At 43.5% G+C, this 23475-nt stretch overlaps 1 long non-coding RNA gene across 1 annotated transcript in view; it reads right to left on the reverse strand.

The window, feature by feature from the left end:
- The window catches only part of LOC138745767 (uncharacterized), a 29932-nt gene extending 15375 nt beyond the window's left edge, over positions 1 to 14557 (reverse strand). Inside the window, exons 1-2 of the long non-coding RNA XR_011346495.1 lie at positions 12147 to 14557; positions 6854 to 6995 (exon numbers count right to left, since the gene is read on the reverse strand). This is a non-coding gene — a long non-coding RNA (uncharacterized lncRNA). The remainder of the gene's footprint in view (positions 1 to 6853; positions 6996 to 12146) is intronic.
- Positions 14558 to 23475: the final 8918 nt, after the last annotated feature.

Raw genomic sequence — 23475 nt, forward strand, 5'->3', positions numbered from 1 at the left:
AGATAGCGGACTTCAGATGCTGGTACATTGAGTCACAAAAACACTAATGCTTCCCTGAACAACACACCTCTCTCTGAAAACCAACAAAAAACTTCCCAGTGGTAATCATTCACATTTTGAGCACCAAAATCTGGTGAACTTGATAAATGTTAAATTCTGTGCACAGTATAAGAATGGCCTGCAAACAGTGGACTTGGAGGAATGAGAAGTGAGATTGGACTGTGAACCAAAGAACTTTTCTGAACTTACACACACATTACACACACGTCCACTTAGAATTAGAAGGGGGGTAAGTTAGATAAAGTAAGTTAAAATAGTAAAATAGTGATAAGTTAAAGTGTTATCTGTTTTCATGTTTAAAGATAATTAAAATCAGCTTTTGTTTAAGTAACCATTTGTCTTGGTGAATATCTATTGCTGCTGGGTTTTGGGATCCTCTGGTCTCGTAACACAGAACCAAGCTTCAGAACAACCCTCATTCTTTAGGTTATGATAATAGTCCATTAATGGGCTAGAATTATAGGCCAGAATTTATTGTACATCACTGTGAATTGACTCTTCAATAATTTTTGTAAATATCAACAAGGCATAATATCATTTCACTGTTGTGTTTGTGTCGTTAGAGAATTGCCTTCCCATTCAATCAGGTTTAGAGTTTTGGGTGCCGTATTTGAGAAAAGATGTGCTGGTGTTGGAGAAGGTCAGAGATGATTTACTGGAACGATATCAGGAATGAAAGGGTTAGTGCATGAGGAAAAATTGTCGACTCTTCGACTGTACTAGTTGGAATACAGAAGGATAAGGGGGACCTCAGAGGCATTTCAAATGCTGGAAGGCCTGGACAGAGTACATATGGCAAAGATGATTCCCATGGTAGGAGATTCTAGGACAGGAGAGAATAATTTCAGGATAAAAGGGTGTCAATTTAAAACAGATGTGGCAAAATTGATTTTGTCAGTGGGTTGTGAATCTGTGGAACTGAGGTCATTGGGTGTATTTAAAGCAGAGATTGACAGGTAGTTGATTAGTCAAGGAACCAAGGGTAATGGGGAGAGAGCTGGGGAGTGGGGGTGAGTGGAAGAATGGTGGAGCAGACTCAATATGCCTACTTTTCCCCATTATCTTGTGATCTATATCCTGTGAAAGACCTAGACAACCCTCCTCTTGTATTCCATTTTAAGAAAAAAGTCTGCATCATGAGTTTACATCACGTGAACCCATTTCTGATTGAATCCCATGTTACATGTGACCCAAACCAAATCCTGCATTCAGAGGATTGCAGCTTCCTCATTTTAAACATTGTTATCGAGCAGCTCAAATGAGATTTCTTGCTTCTTTTTGTGAATGGGAAAAATTGCCTTTAAAATGTATAAAATAAGAGAGAGAAAGGCAGAAGAATTTATATACAAGTGGGAATTGAAAAAGATACACCATTGTTGAAACATTTGATTAATATATGGATTAAAATAAATGATGAAATTGGTGTAAGTGGATGTACATCACCCAGAATGGCTTTGATTCAAAATCCTCGTATCTTTTTCAAAGGATCATCAATTTCTGGACAGCTGGTTTCGTAAGAGGATTATAAATGTTGAAGATTGTTATGAAAGGAGTCAATTAATGTTATTTGAGCAACTGAGAAATAAATATCGTATAACTCATTGCAATCATTTTTGCTATTTCCAACTTAGAGCATATTTGAAGGATAAGTTGCGACCAACCATGTTGTATTGAAATAGAAATTCCTTATAAAGAGGAATTGTTAAAAAGTTTACTTCTATGATGTCCTCTTGATTACAAGTAGGAACTTTTAAATGAGGAGTTCATAAGTATAGACAAATATGGGAAATGGATCTGAATATTGTAGTTGATTGGCAAATATGGGCAGATCCATATAAGTTTCTCAATGTTTGACACAAATTAGTTCAGCATAATTGTTTTTACATTAGTAATGTAGCAAATGTCAGCAAGGATTTATCTGAAAGCTGCATCTGGAGTCAGTTGACTCAGGCAGTTGGATTTGAAAAGCTCGACAGGAAGCTGATTTGGCAACAGAGATCACTTGATCCAGGGGAGTTGTATTAATTCACTTCAACTCAGCAGTCTGGAACTATTGACCAGAGTTCCACACTGCAGCAGTGAGGAAGGAATTCACAACTCGTTTTTCTTCTACAGTTACTTCTTACACCAGAGAAATTGAATAGAATAAAATCAGAATTATCAGATCGATGTTTGAAGTGTGGTGAAGATGTAGCAACTTTCTTGCATTCAACTTAGCTTTGTCCTAATGCAAGATCTTTTTGGTGAGAATTACAAATTTTTTGGAATAAGTTACAGTTGTTTATCTGCAAAATCCAACATTATTTTTATTAGTAATATTGAGTGAATAAGGCCCAAATTAAAACTAGTAATATATCAATTGAAATTTGTTAAATTAGCATTAGCAGGGATGTGGAAATGTATTGAACTTACTCGGAAATCAGATAAATTTTTAGGGATGCCAAGATGACATGCAAAATTCCAAAATTGTCTTCCTTTAGAAAAAATTACATAGAGCTTAAGAAATATATACTCTATGCTTTTGCAAATTTGGCACATGAATATTCAAATATTAGGCTTCAATTTGTAATAATGCCCTTTCCATCCCTCCACACATGTGAGATTCTCCTCTAAGATGTAAATTTTTTAATTAGGTGTGTTAGATTTCCTTGCCACTGCGAACTTTGGGGAAGTAGAGGACTAGCACAGGGCACAAGAAAACATGAAGACCACACCCCATCAACATTTGAGAAGCAGAGGATTCAATACACGGGTCAGTGACCATGGAAGCAGACCAGTGAGGGGTTCTGCAACTGAAGGACCAACATAGGTGACAGGCTGTTGGTAACTTGAGGCTGTGGGCTTCTGGACAAAGAAGTCAAGGAACCTACACTACACTGTGGATTGCTAAATACTGGTTGGAAATTGGCTAAAAGGGTGTCAGGTATCAGACCTGGGATAAGAGTGGGTCCTAATGGGTTCCTAATCGTGTCAGAATATCAAAATTGGAGCTCACATTGCCAATGACTTAGATTGGTCTGTGAGCATTGAAAGAGAATCCACAGACCCTCAGTGACTTGGCCCAGGGTTTGGGGTAGTGGGGGAGAGCATGACTGTGTGTTTTGCTAAATAATTTCAAAAGCAGGTGTAAATGAATTATTGTTTTTAAAGCAACAAATACATGGACTCAGAAATTTTCTGTTCTAAGGTCATGTGCTTTTGCAAGCAGAGAGGAGACACCAAATAGGTTTTTTTCTAAAAGAGAGAGAGAGTGAGATGGCAAGCTGGCATCTTGTTGAAACCCCATTTTGAAGATGGGTTGTGAGTTCTCAGTTCAGCCTGTTGAAAAACCTTGTTTTACATACAAGAGGAAATGGCTGGCTAGAAATGGTGTTTCACTTGAAATAAGGGAAACAAAAAGAACTCAATGGTGACCTGCAGAAGAGGTTATCATTTGGAAAACCCTGATGGGGCAAGTTTCTTTGGCAAGACACCAAAGTGGCTGATCAGAGGGAATCAGTTTTGTGTGTCCAATGAGCAAGAAATCCCTTTCTGAAACCAACAAGAGCCTTCCTGGAGGGTAACCATTTACTTTTAAGCACCAGATCTTGGTGAAAAGTCATAAATGTTGAATTCTGTGCACAGTATAAGAATTAATAGATACCGGTGAACTTGTAGGAGTGTCAAAGAACTTTATACACTTTAAATACACCTGCGTTCAGAATTAGGAGGGGTTAATGTTAGGCAGTTACATTAATAGTGATAAGTTAAAGGTTGATTGTTTTTTTTGTTTAAAGAAAATTAAAAATTACGTTTGCTTAAGTATCCATTTGTCTTGGTGATTTTCTATTGCTGCTAGGTTTTGGGGTCCCCTGGGCCTGTAACAGTCCCAAGATGAAGTCTTCTACTCCAGAACACACAAAATGTCTTATTTCTTCAATAAATGCAAATTCCCCCATACTGTCATTGAAAAAGCCTGCACCTATATCTCCAATTCTCTTTCTGCCCTTACCCCACCTCCTCTCCGGCACAACAAGGACAGAATCACACAGGTTTCTCACTTACCACCCATCAGCTGCCACATCTGACACGTTATCCTTGGAAACTTCCAACTTCAGCACCATCCTCTAACCTGCAACATCTAACCCGCTCCACTCATATCAACTTTTCACAGGGGCACATCTTTCTGTGACTCCCTCGACGGCACTACCCTCTCCAACCACCACCATCTCATGCACTCCCCATTGGAACTGTAGAAATTGCCAAACTTGTCCCTACATCTCCTCTCACCTCCATCCAAGGCCACAATCAGACCTTCCAGTTGAGGCAGAGTTTCACATGAACCCCATCCATCCTAATCTCCTACATTTGGATGACTCAGTTGACCTCGATATCAGCAAGACCAAATACAGACTGGGTGGCCATTCTGCTAAACACCTGGGCTCTGTGGATCTAAACTTGAGCTTCCTGTGACCTACCATATCAATTCTCGAACCCTTCCAGCAACATGTCCGTTGGCCCCATCCTTCGCCAGGGTGAGGGCAAACAAACTTATAGAAAACAGATTATATTCCTCCTGGGCAGCCTTAAACTCTATAGCATGAACACAAATGTTTCTAATTTTAAGCAGCCACTCACCTCTGTCTGATTTCACTGTTTCCACCTCTTGATCTACTGCCCATTTGAATATATTTACTCCTTTAAGGTAGAAGAGTTGAAAGTGGTGTTTTCCCCATATAGTTTACCATTGAACAACTGGCAAAATTAAGTGGCAGTTGTTGCAGAATGAATGGTGTTATTGTTCAAAATCTGCCTGTGGTCGAAAGTATTCTTGGACTGAATAGACATCTGGGCCAAATGGCTATTTTATGACAATCTGTACATGATTGTACATCCTAAAGTACAATGACTACTTCTATCCACTAAAGATTGTTAAAGAGCAAGAATAGTCAATACAATCACATAAAATTCTTATCCACACAGCACACGTATTACTACACCAAACAATCACTCCTCCTTATTGGTCAGGAAGGGCCTACACTTCCCAAGGAGGCTGAGGAGGTCAAGGCTAACGCCTCTCATCCTGCGATTTTACAGGAGCGCAGTTGAGTCTCCTGTCTGGCTAAACCTTTGGATGGTCTAGTAGCTGTAAAGCATCAGTCAGGAATGATGCAAAGAGTTGTGAGGATCACTGGGGTGTCCCTTCCTTCTGTAGATGACATTTACTGGGAGTGTTGTTCAAATAGGGCTCAAGGCATTATGAGTTTGCTGCCAATCCACAGGACCACAGGTTTAAATTAAGCCCTGAGAGTGTCCCACGCCTTTCGGCAGGAGAATCCACAGATCAATGTGCCATTCCTCAGCACACAGCACCACGCGTGGGCAGTTAGGGCAGTGAATTAAATGAATTAGTTCCAAGCTATCTGTCTTATGACTTCACGCGCATGCCAAAGAACCTTGCCCACTCGGCCCACAAGACAACTGCTATATCCCCCCCACAGAACCGTCACCAGAAACTAAAACACCCACTGTCTTGCTGACCATGGATCCGTTATTTTGCTGAAGGCAAAAATGAGTGGCTGGTGGTCTGTGAACACAGTGAAATGCCGACCCTCCAAAACAAATTGGAAGTGCCGTGTGGCTCGATACAATGCACGATATTTCATCTCCAATGGCCATAAAGGACGGCTAAAGAATGTGAGATGTTGGCAATGGCCCTCGATGTACTGTTTTCGAGGTATTGAAATTCGGAGAGATAATACCGGGAAATTCATTGAGCAGGGCAGCGTAGGCATCTTTGTGCAGGGTCTGGACCCCGAGATGGAAACTCTCCCTTTGCTGCAGACCAGTGGGTATGTTTGAAAAGTGGTAGCGTGAACTAATTTCCTCCACTTCACGTCTACTAGCAAGTCATGGGAGCTTAAAAAATCTGCACCCATAATGGGTTGTGCAATGGAAGCCAATACGCAATTCCAATGGAATGTCACACCTCCTATCCCAAACATGACCCGTCATGTGCCAAAGCAGGGACTTATCGTCCCATTTGCTGTTTGAAGAGCCAGGTGTTGTTATTGATGTGGTTTATATTTCAAAATAGGTTGGGTGGGAGCAAACGGACCTCAGCACTTGTGTCTACAAGAAAAATGTCATCTTGAAGATAAAATAGGCCCATTCTTGTACCAGCTGCCGAAGCCAATAATAGAAGCTGGTTTTTCATTTCCTGCCTTTCTTCTGTAATAGGTACATGGCAGGACACATTTATGGGCATTTTCTCCCCAATGGCGATGGTAAAAACACCATTCTTGCCGCCCGACAGCGTGTTCATCCTTCTTTGACAGAAATGCTTTTCGAGGGAGGCAGTGTGGGTAAAACTAAAAAATAAGAAGGGTGAGGTTATTATTATAAGGGTATAGTATAGGCCGCCAAATGGGAAGAGGGAACTAGAAGAGCAAATGTGCAATGAAGTAGCTGAGATGCCCAACAGGAATAGGCTGGTGTTGGTTCGGGAAAAAGAAAGAGCCCCATTGAAAGTTGTCTCATATCGACCAATTTCTTTTTTAAATGTAGATTATAAGATAGTAGCTAATAGACTTGCAAAGTATTTGACACGTTTAATACGTTGATCAAGCAGGTTTCATTAAGAATAGATTTTCTTCTGAAAATATTGTTTGACTTTTGACGTTGATTAATGTGTCAAGACATTGTTTGTATCAATCAGTGATAGTGGCATTAGATGCGGAAAAAGCCTTTGATCGAGTTGAAAGGTATTTTTTATTTAAAATACTTGAAAGGTTTAAGTTTGGACCTTTTTTACCTTTTTTGGGCTAAAGCCTTGTATAAAAATCCTTTGGCGAGTATGGTGACGAATGGACAAATTTCAGATACGTTTAATTTAACACGCTCCACAAGGCAATGCTGTCCTTTGTCGCCATTGGTGATAGAACCGGTAGCCCAGGCTAAAAGATAAAATGATAAAATTAGTGGGATTAAAATAAATGAAGAGGAATGTAAGATTCATTTGTTTGCAGATGACGTACTAATATATTTAACAAATCCTCAGCAATCATTATGACATCTGCAAACCTGTTTGGTACAATATGGAGAAATGTCTGCTTATAAGGTTAATTGGGATAAGAGGAACATATTATCAATTACAGAGGAAGATTATACTGCTGGTAAACAGATTACACAGCTTAGATGGACTAAGAAAATTAAATATTTATGGGTATTGGTTGATGCAGCTTATCAATATTTGTGTACGTTGAATTATGTTTTACTAAAGACAAAAATTAAAGCTGATTTAATTAAAAGGAAAGGTCTTCCTTTGACATAAATGACACATGTGAAGTGTGTTAAAATGAATATTTTTCCTTGTATTCAATATCTTTTTCAATCAATTCCATATTCACTTCCAAACATATTTTTTTAAAGAGTTATGCAGCAATCAGAATATTTTTATAGAAAAGTATATTGACTAGAGTATTATTGCAAACATTGACAGGGAAATATGCTTTGAGACGACAATGGCCTCATGTTCAGAATTATTCATTAAACTATTAGTTAATTATCAGTTAACATAACATAACATAACAATTACAGCACGGAAACAGGCCATTAGGCCCTTCTAGTCCGCACCGAACCAAACACCCCTTTCTAGTCCCACCTCCCTGCACAATGCCCATAACCCTCCATCTTCTTCTCATCCATATACCTGTCCAACCTTTTCTTAAATAATACAATTGACTCCGTCGCCACTATTTCTCCCGGAAGATCATTCCACACAGCTACCACTCTCTGAGTAAAGAAGTTCCCCCTCATGTTACCTCTAAACCTCTGCCCCTTAATTCTTAACTCATGTCCTCTTGTTTTAATCTTTCCTCCTCTTAACGGAAATAGTCTATCCACATCCATTCTGTCTATCCCTTTCATAATCTTAAATACTTCTATCAAATCCCCTCTCAACCTTCTACGCTCCAAAGAATAAAGACCCAATCTGTCCAATCTCTCCCCATACTCCAGATGCTTAAACCCAGGCAACATTCTGGTAAAACTTCTCTGCACTCTCTCCACTCTGTTTATATCCTTCCTATAATTAGGCGACCAGAACTGCACACAGAACTCCAAATTAGGCCGCACCAACGTCTTATACAATCTCAACATCACCTCCCAACTCCTATATTCAATGCAATGATTGATAAAGGCCAGCATACTAAAAGCCTTCTTCACCACCCTATTCACATGAGTTTCTACCTTCAGGGAACGATGTACCGTTACTCCTAAATCTTTCTGCTCTTCTGTATTCCTCAATGCTCTCCCATTTACCACATATGTCCTATTCTGATTCTTCTTACCAAAATGAAGCACCTCACACTTATCAGCATTAAATTCCATCTGCCATTTTTCAGCCCACTTTTCTAAGCAGCCCAAATCCCTCTGCAATCCTTGAAAACCTTCTTCATTATCCACTATTCCACCTATCTTAGTATCGTCTGCATATTTACTAATCCAATTCACCACCCCATCATTTAGATCATTAATGTATATAACGAACAACAATGGGCCCAATACAGATCCTTGAGGCACACCACTGGTCACCGGCCTCCAACCTGACAGACAATTATCCACTACTACTCTCTGGCCTCTCCCTTTCAGCCAATGTTCAATCCATTTGACTATCTTAAAATTTATACCTAAAGACTGCACCTTCCTAACTAACCTTCCATGTGGTACCTTATCGAAGGCCTTACTGAAGTCCATATAGACAACATCCACTGCGCTACCCTCATCCACATTCCTAGTCACCTCTTCAAAAAATTCAATCAGATTGGTCAAACATGACCTTCCTCCCACAAATCCATGTTGAGTGCTCCTGATCAGACCCTGTCTATCCAGATGTTTATAAGTACTATCTCTAAGAATTTTCTCCATTAATTTACCTACCACAGACATCAAACTTACAGGCCGATAGTTGCCAGGCTTCCTCCTTGAACCCTTTTTAAATAACGGAACCACATGCGCAATGCGCCAATCCTCCGGCACTATCCCCATATCTAATGACATTTCGAAAATTACCGCCAGAGCCTCTGCTATTTCCTCCTTCACTTCTCTCAATGTCCTGGGGAAGATCCCGTCTGGTCCCGGAGACTTATCCACCTTTATATTCTTCAAAAGCCTTAAAACTACACCTTTTGTAATCTCTATATTCCCCATATTTACCCAATTTGCTTTTTTTATCCCACATCTCCCAATATCCTTCTCCTTAGTGAATACCGAAGAAAAGAAACTGTTCAATATCTCCCCCAATTCTCTAGGCTCCACACACAGTTTTCCACTCTGATTTTCTAAGGGACCAATTTTGTCTCTAGCTTTCCTCTTACCATTAACATATTTGTAGAACTCTTTTGGATTAGTTTTCACCCTGCTTGCCATAGTTTTCTCGTACCTTCTTTTAGCTTTCCTAATTCCTCTCTTAAGATTCCTCTTACATTCAATGTATCTTTCAAACATCTCCTTAACTCCATGCTTCTTATATCTAATGTACGCCTCCCTTTTTCTTCGAACCAAGTTTCCAATATTCCTTGAAAACCACGGCTCTCTCAAACCTTTTGCCCCTCCTTTTAACCTAACAGGAACATAAAGCTTTTGCACTCTCAAAATCTGATCTTTAAAAGACTTCCATCTCTCTACTACATCCTGCCCATAAAACAAATTGTCCCAATGCACACCCTGCAAGTCCTTTCGCATCTCCTCAAATCTAGCTTTTCCCCAATCAAAAACCTCAATCCTTGGCCCTGATTTCTCTCTTTCCATAATGACATTGAAGCTGATGGCATTATGATCACTGGACCCGAAGTGCTCGCCAACACTAACCTCCGTCACTTGACCCATCCCATTTGCCAACAGTAGATCTAACACTGCTCCTTCTCTGGTCGGCACCTCTACATATTGTTGTAAAAAACTATCTTGCACACATTTCACAAACTCTAACCCATCCATTCCTTTCACAGAATGTGTTTCCCAATCTATATGTGGAAAATTAAAATCTCCCATAATTACAACCCTGTGCTTATCACAAATATCTACTATCTCCCTACAAATTTGCTCCTCTAGGTCTCGGTCCCCTCCGGGTGGTCTATAATACACCCCTACAAGTGTAACCTCTCCTTTCCTACTCCTCAGTTCCACCCAAATAGCCTCCGTGGATGTGCCCTCTAATCTATCCTTCCTAGGCACCGCTGTAATATTTTCCCTGACAAGCAATGCAACCTCACCTCCTCTTGCCCCTCCGACTCTATCACACCTAAAAAAACGAAACCCAGGGATATTCAGTTGCCAATCACATCCCTCCTGCAACCATGTCTCACTAATCGCTACCACATCATACTTTCAAGTATCAATCCACACCTTCAGCTCATCCACCTTTTTTACAATACTCCTGGCATTAAAATATATGAATTTCAGGGATTTCCCAATTTTTAATCCCTGTTTTCCCTCATCTTTAAGAACAACATTATTTACTTTTCCTGCCAATTGCCCTTCATCTTCTTCCAGAGCATTTCCCTTCTCTATCACCTGCCCATCCATATTCAAATACTTACTACAAACTTTCTTTGTTTGCATTCTAACCTTCTCCTTACTGCTCTGTACTATTTTGTTCCCTCCCCTCAATCATTCTAGTTTAAAGGATCCTGAGTAGCCCTAGCAAATACCTCTGCCAGGATTCTGGTCCCCCTGGGATTTAAGTGTAACCCGTCCTTACTGTACAGGTCACATCTCCCCCAAAAAAGGTCCCAGTTATCCAGAAACTTAAAACCCTGCCCCTTACTCCACCCCTTCAGCCACGTGTTAATCCTCCACCTCATTCTATTTCTATTCACACTGTCACGTGGCACAGGGAGTAATCCAGAGATTACCCCCTTCGCGGTCCTTCTTTTTAACTCCTTACCTAACTGCCTGTACTCACTTTTTAGGACCTCTTCTCTAATTCTCCCTATGTCATTGGTACCTACATGTACCACGACCTCTGGCTCCTGTCCCTCCCACTTTAGGATATCTGGGACACGAGCAGCAACATCTCGGACCCTGGCACCAGGGAGGCAAACCACCATCCGGTTCTCCTTGCAGCGTCCGCAGAATCCCCTATCCGTCCTCTTAACTATGGAGTCTCCTACCACAATTGCCCTCCTCTTCCTTTCCCTCCCTTTCTGAGCTACAGGGGCTGACCTCGTGCCGGAGGCACAGCCACTGTCACTCCCCCCAACCTTGATGTCCCCCTCAACAGTGCTCAAAGAGGCATACTTATTGCTGAGGGTTACATTCACAGGGCTCCTCTCTGGCACCTTACGTTCTTTTGTCCCTCTCCTAACAGTTACCCACCTTTCATCCTCCCGTGGCCCTGGCGTGACCACCTGGCTGTAACTCCTGTCTATGACTTCCTCTGTTTCCCTAACCAGCCTGAGGTCATCGAGCTGTAGCTCTAGTTCCCTAACACGGTCCCTGAGAATCTGCAGCTCGACACACCTAGTGCAGATATGGACATCCGGGAGTCTGGAAGACTCCAGGACCTCCCACATCCGGCACTCCCGACAACACACAGCCTTAACACTCATCCCTTACCCCAATGAAGTAGTAATAAAGACTATCTTAGCTTTCTCTCCGCCTGCTTTCGCCGAAGCCTGAGGAGCCAAAGCCTGGAAGTCCCACTCCTTCACTGTGCCACTCACTCGCTGGGCCGCTCGCTGTCCCTCTTATTTATTGGCCTTTTACCAATTAACCCCTACACACTCTCCTGTACGCTCGCTCGACCAATGGCCGCCTCCGACGCCGACTCCTCCCCGCAGACCCTGGTAAGAGACTTTTAAAAAAGTTTTCTTACCTGCCCCGGACTCTTTTCTTTTCTGTCCTTCTCCTCTCTCCTTTTCTCTCCTTTTCTCTTCTCTCCTCTCCTCTCCCCTCCCTACTGCTAGGCTCTGTCCCCAGTACGAGTCTTTAAAAAGACCTTATCTTCCCGTCACACTCTCCTGTACGCTCGCTCAACCAACGGCCGCCTCCGACGCCGACTCCTCCCCGCAGACCCTGGTAAGAGACTTTTAAAAAAGTTTTCTTACCTGCCGCAGACTCTTTTCTTTTCTGTCCTTCTCCTCTCTCCTTTTCTCTCCTTTTCTCTTCTCTCCTCTCCTCTCCTCTCCCTGCTATGAACTAACAACTGAACCAGAGCTCTGTTAAGCTTTATTCTTATGCTGTGTAATAAACTGATTCTCCTATCACTTCATTTAACGAGCATGCTGGACTCAGACGACACATAGACTAAATTAAGGGTAGGGTAAAGCCAGAGTCCGACAGATGGAAGCAGATTATGAATGGGGGGGGTCACGGTTCTCAGTCAATACACACCGTGGGGCTGCACAGAGAACCACTGGTAAATTTAAGCATAGAACCCCACAGTGACAAGATGACCTTTTTAGTAGATTCTGGGGCAGCCCAGTCTAGTATTTTACAACCACCCGAGGGTGTTAAGATAGAGGGGACCGTGATGATTTCGGGAGTAGGAGGAAGGGACTTTACAGTCCCTGTATTAAGAGATGTAAGAATACAAATGGGAGAAAAGGTAATAACAGAGGATATTTTACTAGTTCCCCAAGCTGGAGTTTGTTTGTTAGGACGAGATTTACAGGACCAATTGGCTATCGGCACCAGACCGCAGGAATAGGGTATCGGGGTTCAATTGTATGTATTAAGCGAGGAAGATTGAGAAGTAATAAATCCTGGCGTATGAGCAGAAAGAGGCAATAGAGGAGTGTTAGATATTCCTCCCCTGCAAGTTACTTTAAAAGATTCTGAACAAGTAATTAGACGAAAACAGTATCCAATTCCTATAACTGGCCGAAAGGGGCTGCAGCCAGTAATTGACCAGTTGGTGAAAGATGGTATACTCGAACCTTGTATGTCACCTTTTAATACCCCAATTTTACCTGTCCAAAAACCAGATGGTACCTATCGATTAGTGCAGGACTTGAGGGAGCTGAACAAAATTATTCTCACCCGTCACCCAGTTGTACCTAATCCCTATACGATAATGGGTAAAATCAATCCCCATAGTAAATGGTTTAGTGTGATTGACCTCAAAGATGCTTTCTGGACCTGCCTGTTAGCAACAGAGAGCAGAGACATGTTTGCCTTTGAATGGGAAAATCTTTTACTGGACGCAAGAATCAATACCGGTGGACAGTCCTTCCCCAGGGCTTTACAGAATCACCAAATTTATTCGGTCAGGTCTTAGAACAAATACTAGATGAGGCTCCTCGGAGAGAGAATTGTCAGTTGATACAATATGTTGATGATTTGTTAATTATGGGAAAAACTTACGAATTAGTTAAACAGTATACTGTTGAACTTTTGAATTTTCTGGAGAATAAGGGTCTCAGAGTGAGCGAATCCAAATTACGATTTGTTCAATCAGAAGTTAAATACTTAGGTCATCTGGTAAGTCAGGGAACTAGGAAAATAAGTCCAGAGAGGATACGTGGTATTCTACAGATCCCCCCTCCCAAGAATGCCCAAGAACTTAGGAAATTCCTTGGTTTAGTGGGATACTGTAGAATCTGGATTGAAAATTATTCTAGCCTGGTCAGATTTCTCTATGATAAACTCACGATTCTAGGGGGCGAAGCTGTTGTCTGGACAGAGGAAGAGATTAAAGATTTTAACTTGGTGAAACAGTGCCTTATTAGTGCCCCAGTGTTGGCTTTACCCAACCTAAATAAGCCATTTGACATATATACCAATGCGAAAGGAGGTGTAGCCACCGGAATACTAACACAAGAGAGGGCAGGCTATAGACAGCCAGTTGCTTTTCTGTCAAAAGTTTTAGACCCTATTTGTCGTGGTTGGCCAGAGTGTGTGCAAGCCATCGCAGCCACTGCTATTTTAGTTGAGGAAGGACGAAAGATTATGTTTGGTGCCCCGATGATAGTTCACACCCCTCACACAGTCCGCAATATTCTCTTACAACATGCTGGAAGGTGGCTCACAGACTCTAGAATTTTAAAATATGAAGCGATCCTAATGGATAGGGATGATTTGACCCTGATTACGAATAAAGAACACAATCCAGCAGCTTTCTTGGTTTCTCCAAATTCTAACAATACCATAAATGAGTTAGAGCATGTATGTTTAGAGGTAATAGATTTACAGACTAAAATTAGAGAGGATTTAAGTGATGAGCCTGTTAGAAATAGAAGTACCTTAAATTCCTCTTACTGGGATCCAGTAGCTAATCCTAGCGTGCTTCCTTAACGTCCTCCCGTTGTTTGTTCTCAATGCCTCTTTTCAGATATCAATCGCTTCATCCACTGACCAGTCACCCTCTGTCCATGAGTCCAGCTGAATCAGCTGGGGTGCAGCTACCCCTGTCTTTGGGCACTCTGTCAGTGGAGGGAGTGTGATCCCGGACGAGGTCCCATTTGTTAGAAATAGATGTACCTTCACAGAAATTGCTCGAGACAAAAATTGAGAACAAAGAACATTTATTAAACAACAATGCAAAGTTGGGTGCTTCCCCTTACCCTGGGAATACACACATACACTGGGGCTCACCCAACTTTTATACAGTTGATTTCAGTATAGGAATACCCTCCCCCTTACATTCTTCTGCCTCCTGGATGGGTGTGGCATTAGGCAATCCTTCCTGCCTACGTGCAGTTTCTGTGAACTTGGAGGACCAGGGGGTATCCTGTCGGTGTTTCATCATGTCATTATCATCACAACCTTGCCCTTGTCCCCATTCAAACCTTTCCAACTCTCAGAGCTACAGTCTCTTCATATGCAGAGTTCGCTAATCCTGTCTAGGGTTTACTAATTTAATATGCATAACTTGATAAATCTGTGTAAGGCTTACTAATTATATATGTAGAACTTGGTACTTCTGTCTAGGGCTAGGAGACCCTTATCTCATCCAGACTATCTCAACTTCCTACATTCTATTCCTTACCTCTCCTTATCTTATTCATACGGTGGGCTCACTGATCCTGTCGAAAAGACTAGAAGATTCTTATCTTACATAGGCTGACTCTGCTTCCTGCATTCTAATTTCCATGCTTAGCCTGTTCATACTGGTTTAATCCATCACTCCACATGTCTGCACTAGTTTCCCCATCTTTCATATTTTATGTCAAGTTTCCTCATCTCTCACAAGCCTTTACAGGAGGGTGAAAGGTGGTTTATTGATGGATCTTCCCATTGCATTGATGGCACTTGCTATAGCGGGTATAGTGTAGTGGATGGGAAAGAAGGAATGATGATTGAAGCCGGTCACCTTCCCGGTCATTGGTCAGCACAATCTTGTGAATTGTATACCCTCTGTAGAGATCTCCAGGGTCTAGAGAACAAGGTGGGCACGATCTACACAGACTCAAAGTACGCTTTTGGTGTAGTGCACACCTTTGGGAAGAACTGAAAAGAGCGGTGAATTATAACTGGAAAAGGACAAAAGTTGATCCATGAAAACTCAATTGTCCAATCTCTAGATACTCTTACATTACCTGAGGAAATAGCTGTAGTTCATGTACGGAGCCATCAAGGTGGTGACAGTCCTGAAGCACAGGGGAACAGACAGGCAGATGCAGCTGCCAAACAGGCTGCGCTCACGGAGAAAATAGACATGCAGCTGTTACTGCCCACCCCTGGAGTATCCTATTCATTCTATTAAACCTGGTGATTGGGTACATCTAAAAGCATGGCAAGATCACCAACTAAAACCTGTCTGGGATGGCCCCTATTGTGTACTTTTGATTATAGACACTGCCGTGCGAACAAAAGAAAAAGGGATGGAGCCACATCCAACAAATTAAACGAGCTGCTGAACCACAGACTAACAACATTGATAATCTACCCTCCACCTGGCGTGCAGTCCTTCATCCTTCTGATCTGAAAGTTACATTACGCCGGGAAAAAGTGCTGTCATGTTGTTTTTACCATTTGCTGTTTTGTTTACTTGTTGGTTCCCAATTTTTGGGAAATCACCAAATTGCTCACAGTGTATTAAGTCCTCCTGGAACAGGGGCAGCAGAGGTGACAATTATTTACCTTTAGAATGTAGACAGGGCGCAGGTATAGAGTCTAGTCATAGTGGGGTATGGGTTAATATAGGATCCCAACATGGACCAGGGGAACAGAACAGCTCTAGAGGAGTAGATTTGATTTGTATTTTGGCCTCTACAGGTATTAAAGAGAGGAGTTTTAAAGGGATAGCACAAAGGAGATGGTGGGACAAAGACAAACAGAATGGTAGTCAGGATTGTACATGTGGCAGAGATAGAGTGAATACATATGCTAATGTTCACAGACAAGCTGCAACTCACAGGTTAAGTGACAAGAAACACCCCTCCCCAACTTGGTCTCCTGTAAATCATCTTTTGGGTCACACAGACATTCGGAATGTTAAAAAACCACCACTGTAAGGGGAGTTTCAGTTGTAAAGGACGTAAGCTGCTCCAGAATAATAAAGCTGCTTGGCATTTAAATCGTTTAATCAGACTCCAGGCAGCCTTGGAGATCATCACCGAACAGATAGCGATGGCCCTGAATTTATGGGCTGAAGAAAGACGACAGATACGAGCCACAGTTCAACAAAACCGCCTGGCTCTCGATTACTCGTTGGCTGCTGAAGGCAGCGTTTGTGAAAGACAGTTTAATGACGATGCTCACAACGGTCAGGCGGTTAAAGACACTTCTTCAGGAGTTCGAAAATATTCCCATGCCCAGATTCAGACTTGGCAACATTGGTCCGGTGTGGGATGAACTAGACTTTTTATTGGTAACTGGAGTCTGATACCCACAGCCCTTAGAGCAGCTGGACTCGCTATTCTGGCCATTATGGTGCTCCCCTGCCTAAAGACTTGTGTGCAGTATTTAATTAATCGAACCCCTCATCAGAACACTATAACCCAAAGGATGTATGTTTCCCTAATTCTGTCTAATGATACTGAGACTGCAGTTCGTTTACTGACCAGCTGGGAAAAAGACCAAGTTTGCAAGTAATACATTTCAGTTGAGAGATCAGTATCACTGATCTAAAAGAAAAGTGAGGATTGTGAGAGATGAGTAAAACTGATATAAATATATGAAGAGGAGGAAACTAATATAGATATATGTGTAAATGAATAAAGCCAGTATGAACAGGATAAGAAATGGATATTAGAATGTAGGAAGCAGAGTTAGTCTGAGTAAGATAAGAATCTTCTAGCCTTTAGACAGAATCAGCAAGTTCACTGTATGAATGAGATAAGGATAGACAATAGATAATAGAATGTAGGAAGCAGAGTTAGTCTGAATAAGATAAGGGTCTCCTAGCCCTAGATAGAATTAGCAGGTTTTGCATATGTAATTAGTAAGGCCTAGACAGTATTAGCAAGTTCTACATATGAAGAGGTTGTCGCTGAGAGTTGGGAAGGTGTAAATTAGAACAAAGACAGGTTTGTGAATAAGGGCAATGAGGATAATGACATGATGAGACACCAACAGGATACCCCCTGGTCCTTCAAGTTCACAGAAACAGAATGTAGGCAGGCAGGATTGCCTAATGCAAAACCTATCCAGGAGGCAGAAGAATGTAAGGGAGAGGGTATTCCTATACTGAAATCAACTGTATAAAAGTTGGGTGAGCCCCAGTGTATGTGTATATTCCCAGGCTAAGGGGAAACACCCAACTTTGCACTGTTGTATAATAAATGTTCTTTGTTCTCAATTTTTGTCTCGAGCAATTTCTGTGAAGGTACTTCTGTTTCCAACACTTTGAATACAATGGTTATTTTGCATCAAGGCTAGGCCTCTGACAGCCTGTGACCAAAACAAGCAGGAAGATTAAATGTTCTTGGTACACAGATGTCCTTTTGTCAGATAACTGCATCTCTGGCCCCTCGGTGGAATTTAGCTTAAGTCTGCAGATTCTAAAAAACAAGCAGGTTCTCAGCCTTGCAGAAGCAAAGGTTGCAAAAGTAAAAAAAAAAGGTTTTAATCTTCCATTACATTCCCCTCCCCATTCCCCTGCCCATTACCCTCCCCATTTCCTTCCCCCTTCACCTCCCAGTTCCCCTCCCCCTTCCCATTCCCCTACTCCTAACTCTAACCCCTAACAAACCCTAACCTTAACACTACCGATACCCCCATCACTATTCCACGTCCCCTAACTCTACCCCTACCCCATCCCCTAACTCTATCTCTACCCCTACGCTGTCCCCTAACCCCAACCCTAATTCTACCCACCTTCCTCTAACCCAAACACTCACCCTACCTCTACCTCCTTCTCCTACCCCCTTCCCCTAAACCCATCACAAACCCACATCCCCAAACTCTAAACCTCACCCTAAACCTAGACCTAATCCTAGCCCATGTCTCCTAACCCTAACCATGATGTTACCTCTATCCCGGCCCTAACCCTTACTCTCACCCAACCCAACCCTAAACCCTACCCCTATACCCTACACCTATCCCTTCCGCAAACCATACCCCTTACCCCTATCCCATACCCACACCCCCAAGCCTACCCCTTACTCACCCCGCTTCCATTACCCCCTTTCTCCTACCCCCTTCCCCTACCACTCCTTCCCCTAGGTTAGGGTAGTAAGGGGAAAGGGGGAGGGGGAAGGGGAGGTGAAGGGAGGAGGGCTGGGATTAGGGCATAGGTGTGAGGGAAGGGGAAGGTAAGCAGGAGGGTGTTGGGATGGAGGAGGGGTAGGGAAGAAAGGGGGCGTGGGTGAAGGGACATGGAAGATGCAGGGAATGGGGTTGGCAGGCCCAGAGGGAAAAGAAGGGGAGAGATTCAGGCCATCATGATGTTGTCCGACCTCTGTTCAGCTGGGATGCGAGGTTCTTCTGGACTCGTGTCTTGTCTCTGAGATCGCTCCTTCTCCTGGGAAGAGAAATACGAGTGATAGAGATGCTGTCTCCGAGGCCTGATCATAATGATTTTGGAGGGTCCCAACTCTTCCCCCATCACCCCCTCCCTACCCCTACACACTTCCTCTGCTTTACCTGAAGAAGTGTGTTTTCGAGAAAAGCACAGTCTATCGGTGCAGAGCTCAGAGGACCGTGTCCCCATCAGGCAAAGCCCTGGTTCACCACTATATGGCAGGAAGATGCTGGACAAATCATGGATGGATCGGTCGAGTCCCTTCAGCTGACCCATCTGAACCTACCCCACAACAATATTACCCTTCCCTCCCTCACACTAGTACCCTCTGTTTTTCTTTTATTCCTGTCCCCATATTAAAATCTTTTTTATGCCTTTTTTGGACCAGCCTCCTTTAAATCAAATATTATAACAATTAATATAAAATCACAATGTTACAGTGTTTACAAATATATGTTGATAACATATAAAAGAGAAAAGAAAGGAAAAGAAATTAAGATACTACTGTAGCGGCGGCTACTCTGTTACTGAATGACCTCACAACCAGATGGATTGAGTTCAGTGAGCAAAAACTCCTTTATTCAGGTCTGCCTGGCTGGTCTTATGCTCCCAGCCCGGACCTGACTGAGAAGCACACCGGGGGACCGGACGTCGCTGGGGGGGTCACGTGGGCTGCAGGATGCGGGCTTCTGAGTCTGGTGCCGAGGTCAGGGAGAAACCCCCGACAGCGCCACTTTGACTGGCTGCCCCGCCACGTGCGTGACATGAGGGGCTGGATTGCCTGCGTCATGGCTTGCCGCCACACAGACCCCCAGAACCGGCACCAATGGCCTTTTTTGCCAGGCAGCCTCACTTCTTGGGTTGAGCCGCGACCACTGGCTCGTTGGGGTCGAGGTATGCTGTCTTTAATCTGTCCACAGTAAACAGTTCCCTCTTACCACTGATGTCTGGTGTGAAGGTTGATCCCGAATGATGGATGACTCTGTACGGCTCTTCATATGGTCTTTGAAGGAGTGCTGTGGAAGGGCCTCACTGGGGATGTAAGAGGCCTGTGTGCCATGTCTGGGCGGTGGTGGGAGTGTGAATGAGTCAAACTGGGCCCGGAGTCGGAGAAATAAATCGTGCGGTGACTGTTGCAGGTTGTGAGGTGCATTGATAAAGTCACCAGGTAGGGCTAGTGGTTTACCGTAGACCAGATCAACAGATGACATCTGCAGGTCTTCTTTGGGTGTCTAACGGATTCCCAGGATTACCCAAGGCAGCCTATCCACTGAGTTGGGGCCGGTGACGCAGGCCACAAGTGCCGACTTAAGGTGGCGATGCAATCGTTCGATCAGTCCATTGGTATGTGGGTGATAGACCGTTGTGTGATGCAGCTCAATTCCCAGTCTGTTGATGAGCTGTGCCCAGAGTGCAGAGGTGAACTGCGTGCCACATTCGCTGGTGAGGTGGGCCAGGACGCCAAACCAGGTAACCTAACCGGTCAAAAGTGCTTGGGAGTATGAGTCCGTGGAGGCATCTGGCATCGGGTTCACCTCAGGCCAACGAGTGGTGCAGTCTACCACTGTGAAAAGGTAACAGTTACTTCGGGAAACGGGTAAGGAGCTGGCAATGTCCACATGTATGTGGCTGAAACGTTCTCGGACGTGTTCAAAATCCTGCACGGGCATTCTGGTGTGCCTGTGTACTTTGGAAAGCTGGCAATGGGTGCAGGTTCTGGCCCAGTCCACAATCTGCTTTCGAAGCCTGTGCCAGACGAAGTGTTCTGCCACCATATGAACCTTGGACCTGATGGAAGGGTGGAAAAGCTCGTGGATATGGTAAAGACTTGCCTGCGCCACTGCTAGGGAACCATTGGTCGCAGGGTGCTCATCACTGAGAGGATTCGGGAGGATCTGGAACCGCAGGCCCATGATGGCAGTCCTGAAGGCCTGCATCTCCTCATCGGACTTCTGATCTGGGACAAGCTGGTCATAGTCTAGGCTGGGTATCAGCGAGCAAATGGCCGGTTGGGAGAGCGCTTCAGTCACCACATTGTCTTTCCCTGCCTTGTGCTGAATGTGGGTGGTGAACTCCGATACAAAGGACAGGTGACGGTGTAAGTGGGCCGACCAGGGATCTCTAGCTATAGCGAGAGCTTGAGTGAGGGGTTTGTGGTCGGTATAAATTGTGAAAGGCCTCCCCTCCAAGAAATAGCGAAAATGAGGCACACAAAGGTACATGCCCAGCAACTCACGGTTGAAAGCACTATACTTGCGGTCTGGCGGATGAAGAAGTTGGCTAAAGAATTCCAGTGGTTTCCACTGTCCCTTAACCTGCATCAATGGCAGTGGCAGAGGCATCGATGGAGAGCACCATAGGAAGGTCGGTGCGTGGGTGGAGGAGCAGGGTAGCCTTCATGAAGGCAACTTTCGTGGCTTTGAATGCCCTGTTGGCCTCTGGAGTCCAGGCGAGTATCTTGTCCTTGGCGAAGAGTGGCTGCATGATGTGTGCAGCTCCTGGAATGAATCGGTTATAGAAGGTGACCATACCTGCAAACTCTTGTAGCCCCTTGTGGTTGTCCGGGCATGGAAAATCTCTGATTGCAGTGACCTTCATAGCAGCTGGTGTAGCTCCTTCGGCCATGATGATGTGGGCCAGAAACTGCATGGACTCTTTCCGGAACTGGCATTTGGCCAGGTTGATTGTTAGGCCAGATTCGGCCAGTAGGGAGAAGAGGGTGTGCAGGTGAGACTTGATTTGTGCCCAGTCTCTGTTGGCGACAAGAATGTCATCCAGATAAATGAACATGAAATTCAAATCCCTGCGCCACGTATTTATGAGGTGCTGGAATGTCTGGGTGATGATTTTGAGCTCCAAAGGCATGCGTAGAAATTTGAACAAGCCGAAGGGGGTGATGATGGCTGTTTTGGGGATGTCCTCAGGCGACAATGGGATTGATGACACACGCGCAACAGATCGACCTTGGAGAATAACCTCGCGCCATGCAGATTGGCCGTAAAATCCTGAATGAGAGGGATGGGGTAACGGTCAGATACTGTCATGTCATTAAGCCATCGATAATCTCTGCAGGGGCGCCAGCCACCAGAGGCTCTGGACCAGGTGGAGCGGCGAGGCCCCAGTTGCTGCAGATGCTCCACTATCTGGAGCTTATCCGGCAGGTTTAACAGTAATGTACAATAAACTGTGTCAGATACTGTGACATGAGGTTCACAATGGGGAGAATATTTAACAGTGATATACAGTAGAGTTTATCAGATACTGTGACATCAATTTCACAGTAGTGAGAAGGTTTAACAGTAATGCATGATAAGCTGTGGTAGATACCGTGATACCAGGTACACAGTTGGAACAATGTTTTATGGTGATGTAATATTAACTGTGGCAGATAAAGTGACACCAAGTTCACATTGGGGAGAAGTTTATGGTGATGTACGGAAGACTGACGCAGATACGGTGACACTGCATTCACAATGAGGAGAAGGTATATCAGTGATGTACAATAAACTGTGGAATATACTGTGACTCCAAGTTTACAGTGGGGAGAAGGTTGAACTCTGATGTACGATAAATGGTGGGAAAAACAGTGAAAAATGGGTCAACATGGAGTGAATGTGATGTACAGTCGACTTTGGCAGACACTGTGACACCGTGTTCACAGTATTGAGAAGGGTTAACAGAGATGTGCGGTAGAATAAGGCAGATTATATGACTCCTGGATTACAGTAGTGAGAAGGTTTGAAGGTTTTAAAATGATGTACAATAAACTGTGGCAGATACTGTGAAATCTGGTGCACAATGGGGAGGAGGTTAATGGTGATGTACGGGAGACTACGTAGATACGTTGATACTGGGCTCAGAGTAGGAAAAAAAAGCTTTATTGGTGATGTATGGGAAACTGAGGCAGTTACTGTGACACTGGGTTCATAGTGGGGAAAATGTTTTACAGAGCTGTACGATAACCTTTCGTGAACACAGTGACACCAGGTTCACATGGTGGAGAATGTTTAACGGTGATGTACAATAAATTGTGGCAGATACAATAACACCAGGCTCACATTTGGGAGAAGGTTTACTGATGATGTAAGGTAGACTTTGGCAGACTCTGTAACACCAAGTTCACAGTAGTGAGAAGGTATAACAGTGATTTACAATAAACTATGGCAGATACAGTAAAAACGGTCTCACACTGGGAAGAAGGTTTAATGTGGTAAACTTAGGCTGATACTTTAACACCAAGTTAACAGGGGGAGAATATTTAATGTTGATTAAAGGTAGACTGAGGCAGAAACAGAGGAATGAGAAGGTTTAACAGTGATTTACTATAAACTATGTCAGATACTGTGACAAGATGGCGCAGAGGGTAGACATGTGGTTCCAACCTTCCCCAGTTAGACTATTAAATGCTCAATTTTAAAAGTTGTAAAAGTGATTAAAAATACTGTTTATAGACTTGGGAATAGTGGAGGATCGAAATAGCTGCAAATGTGAAAAAAAGTGAAAACACAGTTACAGAAGAAATTACCTTA

Source organism: Narcine bancroftii, chromosome 11, assembly GCF_036971445.1.
Source record: "Narcine bancroftii isolate sNarBan1 chromosome 11, sNarBan1.hap1, whole genome shotgun sequence".
NCBI classification, from domain to species: Eukaryota; Metazoa; Chordata; class Chondrichthyes; order Torpediniformes; family Narcinidae; genus Narcine; species Narcine bancroftii.